Raw genomic sequence first — 6,296 nt, 5'->3', positions numbered from 1 at the left:
AAATAAACAAAGGCCAATCTTGCCTGGGTGTGCTAGGGCATTGGTCTTCTGGGCTGGCCCACACCTAGGGAGAGCTGCCCATTTTAACATAGGACCCACTTGGGTTTTAAAACTTGGTGATCCAGATCGAGAATTATTGATCCAGATCAGATTCAATAGGTGGGCAATCCAAATATTAATGGAACCGCTCAGTAATTTTTTAATAATGTTTTAATGAATTGACTGATCCAGATCAATTCAATGAACAAGCGATTCCTAACCCGATTAAGAGTTTTAAAACAATGGGACCCACTGACCAAAGATGCATCTATCCGATTGTATTTGGGCCAACAGACTTATCAAGCAAAGGCAAACGAGCACAAGATTTATGAACTCCACCACCAGCACCACCACCAAAGCAAGCCATGGGAGCTAAATTATAGTGGAATTCAATGGAGAGAGTGTCAATGTCAAATGGTCCTTTCACCTTTGATCGAATTCTTTAGTGAACGAGCCATTACTTTATACATCAAAAGTATGAGCCTTTTTCTTTTTCTAAAAGGGCGGTCTTTATGGCTTAAAAATAAAGGGCTGAAAGCATGTGTCAGAATAATGGATATGTTGGCTTGGCAATCAATTTAATTATTAATGCTCCAAATATTGGTATGTGAGGGTTTTCCCTATCTCACGTGTAACTCCTTTGCATTATATAATTGGTTTTAAGAAAGGGGATGGGTCGTGGCCGTAGTACCTCATGTCTAGTTACCACGTTGTGGTTTTTATTTTTCTTAACACCACCCACCGACACTTTCAAAACAATTAACTCCTTAATTTATATTAAAAAAATGGATAGAGGCCTATCTTCCCCATTGAATTATCCAAAAAAATAAGGCGGCCTCGGCGTAATCCAATCTAGTATTATGAGCCCTCAAGCCACCCCAACACCCCTCCACCCCCAGAGACCCCAAAAAGAAAAAAAAAGAAACATACACACACATTTTAAGGATTGAGGACCAAAAGAAAAAAACTCGTAGAACCTTTTATGCCCTAAAAAATTAGATCTAAAGCTCCTAAGATGCTGCAAATTTCAGATATCTAGCGCTCATTGAACAGGACATTCCACAACATATGTTACCCCCCCTCCCTGCCCCCCTTATTTATTTATTTATTTTTTTATTTTTATTTCGGTTTCATGATCGAGATCTTGGAGGTGAAGAGGTCCGATCCAAAAAAATTGGGGACCTCAATCCATTTTTTGTATATTTTTTAGTGGGGGCACCGCACAGTAATTTGGTGTTGCTAGGGCCGTGTCCGAACCAAATCCATTCAATATCAAAGGAAAACATCAAGATTTAAATAAAATAAGCAAATTAAACTACTAAAGAAAATGACTAAGGCTTAATATCATCCACATAAATTTTCATTGAATAGTATACGCTAAATACCATAGTTGAAACTTGACAAGTAATACCATAGTTGCAACTTGACAAGTCATTTAAAGGGAACATCGATGGCACATGACAATGTCACTAAAATTTTGAGGGCCCCAAAAGGATTAGGAATTCATAAAAATCAATACAATCTATAAAAGAAATGAGGGTGGAACATATCCTAACATGTACAGTATGGTATCAATACGTGTCTATGTAACTGCCCAAAATGGTAAAAGAAAACTACGAAAAAACTGAATTGGGACACAGGTAAAAATCTTCCACAATTTTCAAAAACCCCAGATACTGTGAGCATCTAGAAGACCAAGAACCATCACAAAGTGTATAGAGAGAAACTGAAATTCCACAATTAAAGATCCACAGATTTGTTTCATGTTCTCTATCAGTGAGATGATGTCGAATTAATGACTAAAATCTCCCTTCGGAACTGTATTTTTTTAGCAAGATTTTCGAGAAATGTGAACTTCCTTTCGAGATAAGCTAGGCTTCGCTCCGTGGTGTAACTAGGTCCATAGCTGATGCTTCCTTAGTCTCCCCTAAACACGAGATAACCAAATTAATCTTTTGATTAACAATGGCATGAAAACTCGGCCATGACCCGGACCTCAACCGACCCGTCGCCACCCCTACAACCAAGTACAGAATCACTTGGAAGCCAACTTCATTCATAAAAGAATCACTAAAGCAATGATGATGAAAGCATCAATAAGGACTTCTCTCCATTAAATCAGTGAACACCACCATGTTTTGCATATATGAGTTCTGAAAAATAGACTTACTATGTTTCGACTAGACTCAGAGACACAGGATGCTCCCATTCCTCGAAGTATTAAACGACATTGACAAAGACTTTGTGTCATGCAATTGAGGACAGATGGACTCTTAGAATGAAACTGAGCCCAGTGAAACTCTCATGATTTTGCATGCTCTCTTGAACCTTATGGGAACAACTGATTCGCCTTTTATGGTGCGAAAGTCAAATACCTGATTGCGAAAATAAGAGTAAAAATTTTCACAAAAAGAGGTTTGAAATAGAAAGGAATCCTGCAGGTTTACTGATAGTTGCAGCCAGAACTTGACATAAATTTCAGCTCTCTGATAATGGGAAAACTGATTTATGAATCCAAAAGAGAGGACACAGTAAAATGTTCAACACAATTTTAAAATGAAACAAATTTGAAAGAGTCCCCGACTCATTGATAAACACATATAGAGCTTCAGTAGTGTTGTGCATCGATGAGACATGCGGAATTCCTTGTTCTTCGCGATTCGTTGTCGGAGTCTCCAGGACTTTGTTTAAGTTGGTCTGCAACACCACTTAATCCTAATGAAAACTAACGCAGAAACATTTGAGTCCCAAGTTAGTTAGGGGCATAAAACTAAATTTACAATCAGCAACCTTATATAAAGAACTTTGAAAAACTGTTTCTAAGAGTTTCCATGACATTTGATTTTGTTCTAATGCTGAGGTTGAATATGATGAAATCATGACATTATCTCTTGTATTTAGGTTTTCTTAGGTATTTGGAACATCCCACTTTTCGTCATATCAGCTTTATCTTAACTATTTGAAGTAAGTTATATGAATTCTATTTCATCGTATTCCAACCGTACCCTCCGTCACTTACCACTTTTCGTCGTATCAGCTTTATCTTAACTATTTGAGGTAAGTTATATGAATTCTATTTCATCGTATTCCAACCGTACCCTCCGTCACTTATATTTGGTATGTACCCTTTTTTTTGTCACATATGATACAACATAGTATCTAGAATAAACGTTGGCTAGATAAGAAGGCCTTATGAAAATTGCAAGGAGCACTACAAATATTATTGGGGTTTTGATGGGGCCTGGAGGACCATGAGTGGAGCTCCCACCATGCATTGTGTGGGCGTTGAGCATTCTCTTAGTCCAAGGTCTTCTCTCCAATCATGGACATGGAAGTAGAACCATGGCCTTTTTTATTGATAGGATCTAGGGGTGGCAATGGTCAGGTCCAGGTGACGTAGGTCAGGTATGGATCTAGCATTTAGACTTGGCGGGTCAGGTCCGGTTCGGGTCCAAAACTTGGACCTGAATACTATACGAGTATGGGTTTAGGTTCAGTTAGATCCGACCCGTACCCGTAAATTGTTAGAAGTAAAATACTTTACTTTAAGTTGTATTCATTTGGGTCATTAAGGATCATACATAATTAGAACTAGTAGTCATCTTTAGTTATTAAACGATAAATCACACAGCTTGAAATTTAATATTGGTTTATTGTGACCTTGTTGCCAATAATACGGGTATATAACAGAAAAAAAAAAGCAAAAAAAGAAAAAAAGAAGAAGTTAATAGTGAGTGTGACAATGGACCCGAGACCCAATGGGGTAGACTCAAGACCTGTCGGGTGCAGGTATTGGTCCAATTTTTGAACCCGACGGGTCGGGTTCAGGTCTAGCCCATACCTGACCCGTTACCATCCTTAATAGGATCAAGATAAAAGTTGAAGAGAGAGAAACCCAATTATTGGTGTTTTAATCCCTCAAGAAATATTCCCACTAAGAGAGTTTGTGACGATGAGGTACATGCACAGTAAAAAAACTCTTACAAAAAAAAAGAAAACCTCTTAGGACGTGTTTGTTTTTCTAAAAATATTCTTTCTGATTTTGAAAAGGTCATGTGTTTGTTTTATACTTTCTATGAAAAGTTCATAAACGAATATTTCCGTAAAACCTACCATTTTTTTATTAAAGCTTTCATTCATTTGTTAAAACAAGAACTTAATCTTTCAAAATGTTTTTGTCGATCACTATTCAGTATGCATAATATAAATATATTATATTAATATTATTAATATGATATAATGTAATATAATATAATATAATACAATATAATATTACTATAACATAATATAATATTATATATTTATTTTATTAATATAATTTATATTATATAATATATAAATTTTATATATAATATTTATATTATATAATATAATAAATAATATATTTATTATATTATATAAAACACAATATTATATAAAATATAATATTATATATAATTTATAAATATTATTATATTATATAATATAAATATTATATACATAATATATAAATATTTTATATTATACTATATATAATATAATATAATTTAGTATATAATATATTATAATATAATATAATTTAGTATATTATATAATATAATATATATAATAAATAATAATATAAATATGATGTTATATGTTATATATAATATAAATATATATTAATAAAATACATAAAATATATTATATTATTCTATATATATATATATATTTATAAATTTATATTATATATTTGAAAAAATATCATCTTATTCTCCATTTTTAAATTTACCCAAAAATTAAAAATATTATTTGTACGAAAAAAACCTATATCTTTATTATCTTATAACTCCTGTACTTTTTTACCATAATTTTTTGACCCAAATAAACCCTATCTCAACCCCATCTCTCTCTAAAACTCCATCTCTCTCCTCATCATTCTGCTCTCCCTACCAAAGCTTTCCAGTTTCCTCCCTAAAACTATCAATTTGCTATCTCTCTCCTCATCAATCTGCTCTCCCTACCAAAGCTTTCCAGTTTCCTCCCTAAAAAAAGCAATTTGCTATCTCTCTCAACAAATCTCAATTTGCTCTCTCTCTCTGACTCAATTAATTCCTCACCGTTCCATGCCTTTGCCTACCTTACCTTTCTGTTACCCACAATCTCTTTCTCTCATCTCCCATTCTCTTTTCTCTCTCTTTTTCTCTCTCTACACTCTCAAGTCTCAACTCAATCCTCACTCTTATTTTTCCTGTCAATGTGGACTTTCTCTCTCTTCCTTGGGCATCGTAAAGAAGACTCGTAATTACGCCATTGCCGCCTCTATCCAGGCCTGTTTGTGGTGAGAATGTGGCTTTTCCCAGCGATAATGGGGCTTTTTCCTGAGAGAATGAGCCATTTTCTGATAGGTCTTTGACAGAATCTAGCGAATTCGAGGATGAGTTCTATTCACCAGGGGAGTCGCCCAATACTAGTTCTGCCGGATCTAATGGCCGGAAAAAGTTACCGATGAGTTTACTAGAACCACAGAGACAAAGAAGGTGTGACCGGCTGGTATAGCTCTCTTCCCACGAACCAAACTCTTGAAATTCCCCTAATCATCAAAAGAGACAACAGCAACAGGGTGAGGCTAAGTATAATCAAAATGGAGGTTCTTCTTAACCACCACAGGCTCTTCAACCCAAAGATTAACAAACCCAACTCCCAAAAGCACAGCAAAAACCAGGAGCAAAACAAGAATTAAGCATACATAAGTGGCCCCCAAGCAGCCAAAAACCAGCTTCTTCGCAAATAGACCCCCACCTTCAACCACGGCAAAGGGAGCTCTCGAAATGGCTTCGAGCTCCTGGTGAGCGGTCTCTTCAGCCTTGTGTTGGGCCGCATTAGTCGAGTGAAAGCACTCGAGAACTATGGATAAGAAGGCATAGAAAGTGGATGAAATTGCAGAGAAGAAATGGGAAATGAAGTTGAGGTGTATAGAGAGAAGGTCGATGAGCCAATCCACTGGTTTGAGCAAGAGCGGGTCGCTCTCTTGTGGGGGAGGAGAAAGGCAGGTGGGGCTTGTCATGGTCTGAGAATCCATGGAGAGAGAGAGAGAGAGAGAGAGAGAAGAGAGGAATTTGAAATATTGGGGAGGGATTGTTTGGGAGAAGAGTGACACCTGCCCAAGGATTGACACATGGAGGCCTCATATGGTTACACATACATCTACTCTCTATTTACATGGCCATGGTGACCTAGCCTCTGTTCTTCTGCGAAATCAAACTATTTATGCCATGTTTCCATCACTGTGTTTCTCT

The 6,296-nt window shown here is 36.1% G+C and overlaps 1 long non-coding RNA gene across 1 annotated transcript; it reads right to left on the bottom strand.

Annotated features, from left to right (window-relative positions):
- Positions 1-5,184: 5,184 nt before the first annotated feature.
- Positions 5,185-6,079, bottom strand: LOC110007471 (uncharacterized). Its single transcript, XR_016059345.1, has 2 exons — positions 5,800-6,079; positions 5,185-5,590 (listed from the first exon to the last, which is right to left on the bottom strand). It is a non-coding gene; the product is annotated as an uncharacterized LOC110007471 (long non-coding RNA).
- Between the last annotated feature and the right edge of the window lie 217 nt (positions 6,080-6,296).

This window comes from Amborella trichopoda, chromosome 7 (genome assembly GCF_054954075.1).
Source record: "Amborella trichopoda isolate Santa Cruz 75 chromosome 7, AtrichopodaSantaCruz75HAP2 v2.0, whole genome shotgun sequence".
Lineage (NCBI taxonomy): Eukaryota > Viridiplantae > Streptophyta > Magnoliopsida > Amborellales > Amborellaceae > Amborella > Amborella trichopoda.
Note: the sequence above shows the minus strand (reverse complement) of the source record. Positions and strands in the feature narration are given on the sequence as shown.